The sequence below is a fragment of the Aotus nancymaae genome, unplaced genomic scaffold, assembly GCF_030222135.1.
Source record: "Aotus nancymaae isolate 86718 unplaced genomic scaffold, 86718_ANA_hifiasm-v0.15.2.pri h1tg000008l, whole genome shotgun sequence".
In the NCBI taxonomy this organism is placed as follows: domain Eukaryota; kingdom Metazoa; phylum Chordata; class Mammalia; order Primates; family Aotidae; genus Aotus; species Aotus nancymaae.
Window position 1 is genome coordinate 9368527 of NW_026988419.1, and position 12889 is coordinate 9381415.

At 41.2% G+C, this 12889-nt stretch overlaps 1 long non-coding RNA gene across 1 annotated transcript; it reads left to right on the forward strand.

Moving 5' to 3' along the window:
• The first annotated feature begins 5238 nt into the window (after positions 1-5238).
• LOC135273606 (uncharacterized) lies at positions 5239-7385 on the forward strand. The gene is made up of 3 exons (XR_010341350.1): positions 5239-5312; positions 5664-5778; positions 6775-7385. It is a non-coding gene; the product is annotated as an uncharacterized LOC135273606 (long non-coding RNA).
• The last annotated feature ends 5504 nt before the right edge of the window (positions 7386-12889 follow it).

Here is a 12889-nt window from a genome sequence, read left to right on the forward strand (position 1 = left end):
TTGTGTATTTGAAGTGGAGAGTTCTATAAATGTTTATTAAGTTTACTTGTTCCGGGTCTGAGTTCAAGTCCTGGATATCCTTGTTAATTTTCTATCTTGTTGATCAGTCTAATGTTGACAATGTGATGTTACAGTCTCCCACTATTATTGTGTGGGAGGCTAAGTCTCTTTATAAGTCATTAAGAACTTGTCTTATGTATCTGGGTGCTCCTGTATTGGGTATATGTATATATAGGATCATTAGCTCTTCTTGTTGCATTGATCCTTTTACCATTATGTAATGTCCTTCTTTGCCTCTTTTGATCTTTGTTGCTTTAAAGTCTATTTTATCAGAGGTGAGAATTGCAACTCCTGCTTTTTATTAATTTATTGATGTTTGCTCTCCGTTTGGTTGGTAAATCTTCCTCTGTCCCTTTGTTTTGAGTCTTTGTGTATCGTTGCATGTGAGATGGGTCTGGATACAGCGTACCGATGGGTTTTGGCTTTTTATCCAGTTAATAATATATATGAGTTTAATACTGCCATTTGATGCTAGCTGGATATATTTTTGGAAAGGCTGATACCGGTTGCTCCTTTATATGTATAGTGCTTCTTTCAGAAGCTTCTGCAAAGCAGGCCTGGTGATGGTGAAATCTCTAAGTACTTGCTTGTTTGCAAAAGATTTTATTTTTCCTTTGCTTTTGAAGCTCAGTTTGGCTGGATATGAAATTCTGGGTTGAAAGTTCTTTTCTTTAAGGATGTTGAAAATTGGCCCCCACTCTTTTCTGGCTTGTAGGGTTTCTGCTGAGAGATCTGCTGTAAGTCTGATAGGCTTCCCTTTGTGGGTAACCTGACCTTTCTCTCTAGCTGCCCTTAGTATTTTCTCTCTCATTTCAACCCTAATGAATCTGATGATTATGTGCCTTAGGGTTGGTCTTCTTGAAGAATATCTTTGTGGTGTTCTCTGTATTACCTGGAGTTGAATATTGTCCTGTCTTACTAGTTTGGGAAAGTATTCCTGAATAATCTCCTGAAGAGTATTTTCCAACTTGGATTCATTCTCTTCGTCACATTCAGGTACACCTATCAAACATAGATTAGGTCTTTTCACATAGTCCCATATTTCTTGGAGACTTTGCTCATTCTTTTTTATCCTTTTTCCCTATTAGACTACCTGTGTTCAAATTCCCCCTTTTATAAGGACAAGAGTCATATTGGATTAGAGCCCTACCCTACTTTAGTACGACCTCATCCTAACTGATTGCTATTATATCTTAACAATAATATCTTAACTAGTTATATTCCATTTTCTCCCGAAACACTGGGAGTGTGAGTCTCCTTTCTACCTTTTCTATAGGTTACGACATATAGTTATACAAGAGCATTGGCCCTTTCAAAATGTTTCTTGTATACTAGAAAGATAAATGATCTTCTGTGTTTTCTTTATTTTGCAAAATATGAAACAAATAACAATTATGAAAATCTTACTAATGCACTCAGGGTCTGAAAGCTTCTGGGAAACAAGGCAATCACCGTGGTGCTTTCTTCTGCTTTATAAAATAACTTATATTTTAAAACCCTGCTTTTAGAAGAATCACTTGAACCCAGGAGGTGAAGGTTGCAGTGAGCCAAGATTGTGCCATTGCACTCCAGCCTGGGCAACAGAATTAGACTCGGTCTCAAAACAAACAAACAAACAAATAAACAAACAAAAAACTTGCTTTTAATTCTATTACTTAGGCTCCAGGGTACTTAGTCTTTTCTAATCTTTTGCCTTTTGTATAAGGGTTTTTCGATTGCTTCAAGGTTTTATTTGCTTATGTATAATTCAACTAATAAAATTGTTGAATCTCTTAGAAATTAAAGTAGCTTGCTGGGCACGGTGGCTCACGCCTATAATCCCAGCACTTTGGGAGGCTGAGGTGGGTGGATCACCTGAGGTCAGGAGTTTAAGATCAGCCTGGTCAACATGGTGAGACCCTGTCTCTACTAAAAATACAAAAATTAGCTGGGCGTGGTGGCACGTGCTTGTAATTTCAGCTACTTGGGGGGCTGAGGCAGGAGAATTGCTTGAACTGGGACCCGGGAGGTGGAGGTTACAGTGAGCCAAGATTGTGTCACTATAGTCTAGCCTGGGTGACAGAGTGAGACTCTGTCTAAAAAAAAAAAAAAAAGAAAAGACAGAAAGAAAAGAAAATACAAAACTTAGCCAGGCATGGTAGCTCATGCCTGTAATTCCAGCTACTGGGGAGACTGAGGCACAAGAATTGCTTGAACCTGGGAGGCGGAGGCTGCAGTGAGCCAAGACCATGCCATTACACTCCAGCCTAGGCAACAGAGTGAGACTCCAATTAAAAAAAAGAGAGAGAGAGAAATTAAATTAAGGTAGTTTAAAGGGTTTATTGTTTAACTTAATGATTAAATTCCCCACGTTGTCCCAAAATGTAGCACTCCTTACAAAGAAAAGGGACACCATTAAAAAGTAAGTAGAATTGTGTAAGAGCAATTTTCAGAGTAACTATCTAATCTCATTATCCCCCAGCAAATTAGCCACTTCACAGATTATTTGCTGAAAATGCAAACTCTTATCAAAGAGAGGAAGTGAAAGTTAAGGTACTTGCATTACCATTAACCCTCTAGTGACTCTTCAAGTCTGAAAGCTCTCAAAATATGTCATTTCTTGGCTGGCTGATCAACCAAATACGACAAAGACAGGTGTTATGGTTAATTGTATGTGTCAACTTGACTGGCTATGGGGTTCCCAGATTAAACATTATTTTTGAGTGTATCTGGGAGGGTATTTCCAGATGCGATTAGCATCTGAATCAGTGGACTCAGTGAAGTAGACAGCCCTCCCCAGTGTATATGGGCATCATCTGATCTATTGAGAGGCTAAATAAAACAAAAAGTGGTGGAAGGAGAAATCTGCCCCTCTCTGTTGATCTCGGACACCTCATTTCAGCTTCTTTGCCCTCAGAATAGGATTTATATCATTAGTTCTCCTGTTTTCAGTCCTTCTGACTGAGATATACCACTGGCTTTCCCGGGTCTCCAATTTACAGATGGCAGATTGTGAGACTTCTCAACCTCCATAATTGCATGAACCAATTTCTCATAATAAATTTCCATATGGGCCAGGCACAGTGGCTCACACCTGTAATCCCAACATTTTGGGAGGCCAAGGTGGGTGAGTCATTTGAGGTCAGGAGTTCATGATCAGCCTGGCCAACATGGTAAAACCCCATCTCTACTAAAAATACAAAAATTAGCCAGGCTTGGTGGTAGGTGTCTTTAATCCTAGCTACTTAGGAGGCTGAGGCAGGAGAACACTTGAACCCAGGAGGTAGAGGTTGCAATGAGCCCAGATCGCGCCACTGCACTCCAGCCTAGGTGACAGAGCAAGACTCCGTCTCAAAAACAAAATCCACATGTATATTACTAGTACTGTTTCTCTGAAGAACTTTGACTAATGCAGATAAGGAACTATGTAATGCATGCAAGTTTTCCATGAAGTTGTAGAAATTTCTAGTTAGAGCCATCAGCATATGATCAGAGTCTGACCTTTTGCAAAACTCAAAAGAAATATTCTCCAAACTCCTTCAAAATTACATTAGGCTCAATATATGGTAAGATTTAAAAAAAAAACTGGGTATGCTTTACACTTTAATAATTTCTATATATTCCTTTAGTTAAATCACCTGTGAAAGGTAACATAATATTACCTTGCCCTTACAAAATCCATTATAATGGTTATAATTCATTTGAGGGATTGAATTTGATCCTGTGAAGTAAGGTACAGCGCATTTTATTGTCCCCACTTTTAAAGGCATTCTAAAGCTCATTAGATTTTGCAATCTTGTTTTACTATTATTTTGGACTGGCCAACACCCAGCCACCTTCTAGAAGTCAGAGCCTTGTCTTCTTGCAAGGAACTACCCCTTTTCCAACTCTTAGGTCACATGATTAGATGAGTCGACCTCATACTCACAAACTTCCGGACTCTAAAGGGGAACATGTGATTCAAATTAGCCAATAAATGCATTCCATTCCCCTGGCCACAGTGACTGATTCAGGCTGGGTCACATGACCCATGATGTTTCAAAAATAATTGACTCTGGTTCTTTTATTATAACTGTTGGGAAAGATGAGCTTTTCCAGAAGGTGGTAACCTTGCATGATGCCTTCTTTGTCACCACAGGGAAGAACTTGCCCAAAAATGAAGCCAACATGAAGAGAAACAGAATCGTGAACTTAGAGGGGCATATTATTGGTGATGTTGGGCTCCTAGAAAAAGCCATGCCTGCAAGACTACTGCTTGACTTTCCTGATAAGTGGGTAATATACATTTCTGTTTTTTCCAGAAAGCAGTTATATATGTGAGATGTGGAAAGAAGCATTCACTGCACAAGGCTTCTTGCAGTGCAAGATGGAGCTCAGATGGGAAAAGGAAAGCTGTGGATACATAGAGGCAGGGAAATTCAAGGAGTCCAAGAATTCTAAAATTGAAACCAGGACTGCGTGCAGTGGCTCATACCTGTAATCCCAGCACTCTGAGAGGCCAAGGTGGTAGGATTACTTGAGCCCAGGAGTTCAAGACCAGCCTGGGCAACATAGAAAGACACAACTCTATAAAAACACTTTTAAATAATTTTTTTATTTAGCCAAAGTGGTGGCATGCTTCTGTATTCCCAATTACTCAGGAGGCTGAGGTAGGAGGATCACTTGAGCCCAGGAGATGGAGGCAGCAGAGAGCCATAATCATGAAGCCACTGCACTCCAACCTGGGTGACAGAGAAACACCCTGCCTCAAAAACAAAGAAATACCTTAAATTGAAGCAAACCTCCTAATGATTATGAAGATGAGAACATAATATGTCATATATAACAGTGTGGTGCCTTGATTTATAACTTTTAAATATTTGCACATATGGCATAAGGGACTCCATTTGGACTCCTGCCCCAGACCTCACAGTATTCAGAGCAGGCCTACAGAGGAAGCAACAATTAAGGGTCCAAAGAAAGGAAAAGAAGACTCTGTTCTGGAAAACAGCTCTGTCTGTTATGATTTGGGTGTGTCCCCATTCAAATCTCAACTTGAATTGTATCTCCCAAAATCCCACATGTTGTGGGAGGGCCCTGTGGGAGGTAATCGAATCTTGGGGGCCTGTCTTTCCCATGCTAGTCTCATGATAATGAATAAGTCTCACGAGATCTGATGAGTTTCTCAGGGGTTTCCGCTTTTGCTTCTTCCTCATTTTCTCTTGCCACCACCACGTAAGAAGTGCCTTTCACCTCCCACTATGATTCTGAGGCCTCCCCAGCCATGTGGAACTGTAAGTCCAATTAAACCTCTTTTTCTTCCCAGTCTCAGGTATGTCTTTATCAGCAGCATGAAAATGGTCTAATAAAGTAAATTGGTGCCAGGAGTGGAGTGTTGTTGAAAAGATAAGCAAAAAATGTGAAAATGACTTTGGAACTGGGTAACAAGCAGAGGTTGGAACAGTTTGGAGGGCTCAGAAGACAGGAAAATGTGGGAAAGTTTGGAACTTCCCAGAGATTCGTTGAATGACTTTGACAAAAATGCTGATAGTGATACAAACAATAAGGTCCAGGCTGAAGTGGTCTCAGATGGAGATGAGGAACTTGTTGGAACTGAAACAAAATTGACTTTTGTTATGTTTTAGCAAAGAGACTGGCAGCATTTTTCCCCTGTGCTAGAGATATGTGGAACTTTGAACTTCAGAGAGATGTTTTAAGTATCTGGCAGAAGAAATTTCTAAGCAGAAAAGCATTCAAAAGGTGAGTTGGGTACTATTAAAAGCATTCCATTTTAAAAGGGAAACAGAGCATAAAAGTTTGGAAAATTCACAGCCTGATGATGCAGTTAAAAGAAAAACCCATTTTTTGAGAAGTTCAAGCCAGCTGCAGAAATTTGCATAAGTAGCAAGGAGTCTAATGTTAATCCCCAAAACCATGGGAAAAATGTCTCCAGGGCATGTCAGAGATGTTCGTGGCAGCCCCTCCTGTCACAGGTCCAGAGGCCCAGGAGGAAAAAGTGGTTTCATGGGCCAGGCCCAGGGTCACCATGCTATGTTCAGCCTAGGGACTTGGTACCCTGTGTCCCAGCTGCTCCAGCCATGGCTGAAAGGGGCCAATGTACAGCTCAGGCTGTGGCTTCAGAGGGTGGAAGCCCCAAGCCTTGGCAGCTTCCATGTGGTGTTAAGCCTACAGGTGCACAGAAGTCAAGAATTGAAGTTTGGGAACTTCCACCTAGATTTCAGAAGATATATGGGAATTCCTGGATGCTCAGGCAAAAGTTTGCTGCAGGGGCAGGGCCATCAAGCAGAACCTCTGCTAGGGCAGTGCAGAAAGGATATGTGGGGTCAGAGCCCCCATACAGAGTCCCTGCTGGGGCACTGCCTAGTGGAGCTGTGAGAAGAGGGCCATCATCCTCCAGACCCCAGAATGATAGATCCACCAACAGCTTGCACTGTGTACCTGGAAAAGCCACAGGCACTCAATGCCAGCCCATGAAAAAAATTTTTTTTTTTTGGAGAGGCAGGGACTTGATTTCTTGCCCAGGCTGGTCTTCAACCCCTAGCTTCAAATAATCTCCTCACCTCAGTCTCTCAAAATGCTGAGATTACAGTTATAAGCCACCACATCCACCCATCATTTATTTTTATTGCAGAATAATATTTCATTATATGGCATTTATATAGCTGTAAGTTTTTGTAGCTACAATTTGTGCTGGGTAGATTTTGTGCCTGTTGTAAGAAAGGATATTTTTGGTAGGTAGGAGGGAGGATCCAGGAAGGAGGCTGTACCCTGCAAAGCCACAGGGACGGAGCTGCCCAAGACCATGGGAACCCACATTCTGCATCCGTGTGACCTGGATGTGAGACCTGGAGTCAAAGAAGATCATTTTGGAGCTTTAAAATTGGACTGCCCCACTGGATTTTGTACTTGTATGGACCCTGTAACCACTTTGTTTTAATCAATTTCTCCCATTTGAAATGGCTATATTTACCCAATGCCTGTACCTCCATTGTATCTAAGAAGTAACTAGCCTGCTTTTGATTTTACAGGCTCATAGGTGGAAGGAAATTGCCTTGTCTCAGATGAGACTTTGGACTGTGGACTTTTGAGTTAATGCTGAAATGAGTTAAGGCTCTGGGGGACTGTTGGGAAGACATGATTGGTTTTGAAATGTAAGGACATGAAATTTGGAGGGGCCAGGGGCAGAATGATATGGTTTGGCTGTGTCCCCACCCAAATCTCAACTTGAATTGTATCTCCCAGAATTATCACCTGTTGTGGGAGGAACCCAGGGGGAGGTAATTGAATCATGGGGCCTGGTCTTTCCCGTGCTATTATAGTAAATAAGTCTCATGAGATCCAAAGCATTTATCAGGGGTTTCTGCTTTTGTTTCTTCCTCGGCCTCCCAAAGTGCTGGGATTACAGGTGTGAGCCACTGTGCCCAGCTGGGTCTCTTCTTATAAGGGCCCTAATCCCATCATGGAGGTCCCAACCTCCTGACCTCATCTAAACCTATTATCTTCCAAAGGCCCGACCTTCAAATACCATTACATTGGGAGTTAGGGCTTCAACATATAAACTGGGGGAGGGGGTATACAATTCAGTCCATAGCAACAACTAAGGGCATAGAGCTTCTTTATGAGGAGAGGAAAATGTTTTAAAACTAATGGTGATAGTTGCACAACTCTATGAATATACAAAACCCATCGAATTTCACACTTTACATGGAGGAGGAGTTGTATGGTTATATGAATTGTATCTCTATTAAGATATTAAGGCCTTCAAGCTGAGAATGGTTTTTCACATTGTTCGTTTTTGTTGAGGTGAAATTCACATAACTTGAAACTCTCATAATGCATTTTAAAGCGAATAATGCCATGTTTAAATGGAACAATTCCATTTAGTACATTAACGATGTTGGGTAACCTTCACATCTGTCTAGTTGCAAAACATTCACACACACACACACACACACACACACACACTGGCCTTTGTTGTAATAAGAGATCCAAATTAGAAAAATGCTCAAATGCAATAAACTCTCATGCAGCCCCATGAATTGGCTGCTGCTTATGTCTGCATCCTGAGGAAATAAAAATAAGGAAAGCACTAAGCTCCTTGAGGGTGGCGAAATGTCTGCCTTGCCCACTACTGTAACTAGGGCACCAGGCATATGTCCCCCTGGATAAAGCTCTGTGGAATTAATTAATAAATGTGACTAACATAAAATTCATGCTTCAGAGAGCTTATTATACTCTTTACTTCTGGCAAAAGAAATTAGCCCTTCCTTTAGCCCAAGAGTCCACAAATGATGACCCTGTAGCCAAGTTCATCCTCCAGCATGTTTTTTAAGACTTTTGAGCTAAGAATGTTCTTTAAGGTATTTGTTTGTTTTCCTTGAGGTGAAATTCACATAACAGAAATTGAACCATTTTAAATTGAAATTCACATAACAGAAATTCACATCACAGAAACTGAACCGTTTTAAATTTAACAATGCCATGTTTAAGTGAAATCATTCCATTTAGTACATTTACAATGTTGTGCAACCTCACCTATCCAGTTCCAAAACATTTCATCACCCCAAAAATGACCCTCATGCCCATTAAACAGTCACTCCCTTCCTCCTCTCCTAGCTCCTGGCAACTGCCAATCTGCTGTCTCCATGGACTTACTATTCTGAGTATTTCATGTAAATTGAATTATACAATATGTGACCTGTTGTGTATGGTATTTTTCACTTAGCATAATGTTTTTGAAGTTCATCCAAGTTTTAAAGGGTTATAAAAAATAACAACAACAAAGAAGCTAAAAAAATTAAAAAATAAAAATAAAAAAAGACAAAAACAAACAAACAAAAAATATGTGACAAGAGACCTTTTGTGGCCAGCAAAGCCTAAAATATTTGCTATTTGGCCTTTCAATGAAAAAAAAAAATTGCCACATTAGCCTGAATTCCAGCCTGGCCCCAGGTTATCCAAACAGTTTAGTTGATGCCAACACGTGTATGTGCACACCCTCATGTGTCTCCAAACTGGGTTCATCTGCCCTCACTCACTGGACAGCCAAACACCAAAACACGGGTCTGTGCAGTGAGGAAGGTTTGTTATGACTATACTGACAAGGAGATAAGAGGAAATGCTCAAATCTGTCTCCCAGAGCTGAAGGCTGGATTGAGTTTTATAAGCATGGGGTAATGAGGTTTGATCTGATTGGATCTTGCAATGAGGTGATGCCAAGAGGCATGATCTGACTGGATCTGGCCATGGGGCGATGCCGGAGCCTGATCTGATTGGATCTTGGATCCTGACAGGTAGTGTCCACTTTTTTTTTTTTTTATTTCAAGACAGGGTCTCACTCTGTAGCCTGGGCTGGAGGGCAGTGGCACAATGACATCTCACTGCAGCCTTGACCTCCTGGGTTCAGGTGATCCTCCTGTCTTAGCCCCATGAGTAGCTGGGGCTGCAGGTATGTGCTACCATACCTGGCTTATTTTCATATTTTTTGTAGAGATCGGGTTTCACCATGTTGCCCAGGCTGATCTCAAACTCCTGGGGTCAAGCCATCTGCCTGCTTCGGCCTCCCAAAGTGCTGGGATTACAGACACGAGCCACTGCACCCAGCCCTCACCTCTCTCAAGGCATAACATTTAAAGATTGGCTGCATCATTGATTTTTCCAAAAACTTTTCTGACCTCAACATATGTTCCCACCACTGAAATAATGTTTAAGAGATTTTTTTACCTTCTTTAAACCTATATTACAGAGCCTGGAATTATTTTACTACCAAGTTATAAACCTCTGAAAACATGAGAGCTGATGAAACTACTAACAGATTTCTAGAGCTGCTCTGACCATGTCAATGACCATTTTCCTCTCTCTTGCCCAAGAACACATCCTTTCCACCTGAGTTAAAAGCTACCTTTCGGCCAGGTGCAGTGGCTCACCCCTGTAATCCCAGCACTCTGGGAGGCTGAGGCGGGTGGATCACAAGGTCAGGAGATCAAGACCATCCTGGCTAACATGGTAAAACCCCATCTCAACTAAAAATACAAAAAATTAGCCAGGAGTGGTGGTGCAGGCCTGTAGTCCCAGCTACTCAGGAGGCTGAGGCAGGAGAATCACTTGAACCCGGGAGGCAGAGGTTGCAGTGAGCCGAGATTCCGCCACTGCACTCCAGCCTGGATGGCAGCCTGGGCAACAGAGCAAGACTCCAACTCAAAAAAAAAAAAAAAAAAGCCACCATTCAAGCATCATATTCCACTGCAGAAAGAGCCAGATACAGCCATGGGAGTTGGAATAAGGAAAGAAAGAAATTCATATGACTTCTTTTTTTTCTCTCTCTTTTTTTGAGACGGAGTTTCACTCTTGTTGCCTAGGCTGGAGTGCAGTGGCATGATCTTGGCTCACTGCAACCTCCGCCTCCCAGGTTCAAGCAATTCTCCTACCTCAGCCTCCCGAGCAGCTGGGAGTATAGGCATGCACCACCACACTGGGCTAATTTTTTGTATTTTTAGTAGACACGGGGTTTCACCATGTAGGCCAGGCTGATCTCGAACTCCTGACCTCAGGTGATCCACCCACCTTGGCCTCGAAAAGTGCTGGGATTACAGGTGTGAGCCACTGTGCCCAACCTGAAATTCAAATGACTTCCTTCAAAACACTTTTCTCTAACTAAATCTGGTTTGAAGGAAGGGAGGCAAGTAGGCATTGATCTCTATGAGAAGTGGAGAGGGGAAAGACACTGAAGAGGTGAGAAGTAGACATCAAGTTAGAGCTCTTCAAGTTCAAGGCTGTTAGTTTGCTCTTGTGAGTGTCTTAATTTTTTTTAATTAAAAAAATTGTTTTAAATCACAGACATGAACTCGCTCTGTCATACAGGCTGGAGTGCAGTGGCACCATCGCAGTTCACTGCATCCTTCATCTCCTAGGCTCGAGTGATCCTCCTGACTCAGCTTCTGGAGTAGCTGGGACTACAAGTGTGAGCCACCATGCCCAGCTAACTTTTGTTTTGTTTTGCTTTGTTTTTTTAAAAGACAGGGTCTTACTATGTTGCCCAGGCTAGTCTCAAACTCCTGGCCTTAAGTAATCCTCACACCTTGGCCTCCCTAAGTGCTGGGATTACAGGTGTGAAACACTACACCTACCCATGAATGTCCTTTAAAACCAGATCTACAAGAAAATAATTTGCCCAGTGAAATTTTGGCAGAATGCAAACCTTGGGGGAAAATGCAGCTTGATGACCACTGGGTTCAATGCCAGCAGCAGGAAACTCACACTACATCAGACTTCGTGTCTGACTGTAGTCTGCCCCGTGAGACCAAGGACTTTGCAACATAAACTATCCTGGATTGATGCAAATGCTGCAATCCATTATGGTAGAGTATTACTTTAATCATAAGGATGTACCTAGCTGTTAATGATTTCAGAACCTATGGTTCTTCCAAAGGTGGACCTTATAAAATAAAGTAAAAGATAAAAAGTTTGGAGGAAGCACATTTACGACATTATGCATTTTTACCTTAAGCCATTGCTTGGTTGGCCAGTCAATTTCACACATGCTACTGAGATTAGTTAGTCTTGGAAAAAATATAATGTGCAGTATGATACATAATGGGTTGTGTGTGTGTGTGTGTGTGTGTGTGTGTGTGTGTGTTTGCTTCTTAGCCTCGATTTATCACGAAATGTGTCCCAGTGCTTTCATAAGTATTAAATGAATAAACTAAATCTATAACTACTATCCTTTCTTTTTTTTTTTAAAAGCAACTACATCAAACATAACCCATTATAGTGTCTATAATTTCAAATGCTTACCAAAATCTACATGAGTTTATCACGAAAAAGATAATATATACAAATTTCAGGTTAATAATCATTTCATCCAATATTCTTTAGGATTAACAGACAATTCCAGGTCATTGTTGAGTGGTACTTTCCTTCATTTACCTGGCCTATTAAGGAATGTAAAGGAGAAAAAGTGTTTGTCAACATGCTGTTAATCAAATCCTCTTCCCTAAAAGTACACACAGGTCTGAATCCTTGATGTAAAAAATAATTCTCTATGCATCTTGTTAAATTCAAGTCAGTAGTCTAACATCCCTTTGCTTAGCCAAAGAAGACTCTTCTTCTTCCTGGTTATGTATATCTATATTCTGAGTTTTAAGTGTCACATTTTTCAAGTCAATTTCACATCCTGTCTTTAAGTTATCAGACTTGTGCTTCACAGATGCTATAACTCTTGTTTACTGATTGTATGCCTTACTCCTAGAATTTGTGATCTTGTAAGACTTGCCAGCTAAGATCCAATCAGCTTTCAGCTCACTTTCTGTCAGGAACCAAAAACCATTCTGAAATATGCTATCTTGGCCAGGTGAGATGGCTCATGCCTGTATTCCCAGCACTGTGGGAGGCTGAGGCAGGTGGATCACTTGAGGTCAGGAGTTCAAGACCAGCCTGACCAACATGGTGAAACCCCATCTCTACTAAAAATACAAAATTAGCTGGATGTGGTGGTACACGCCTGTAATCCCAGCTACTTGGGAGGCCGAGGCAGGAGAATAGCCTGAACCCAGGAGGTGGAGGTTGCAGTGAGCTGAGATAGCACTATTGCACTCCAGCCTGGGCAACAAGAGTGAAATTCTGCCTCAAAAAAAAAAAGAAAAGAAAAAGAATATGCTATCTTAAAAGAAGAGTGATTCTTTTCTTCTCTTGAATGCAGTTTTCTAAACATGCTGATGGTAAACAGTAGAAAACTAAGTGACAGTGACTACAAAGTTCCATTACTTAATTATTACCAAGTATTAGCATAGATAAAAAGATTCAATAAGTAAAACATTTGTTTTCCAGCTTGTTTACAAGATGTAAATCACAC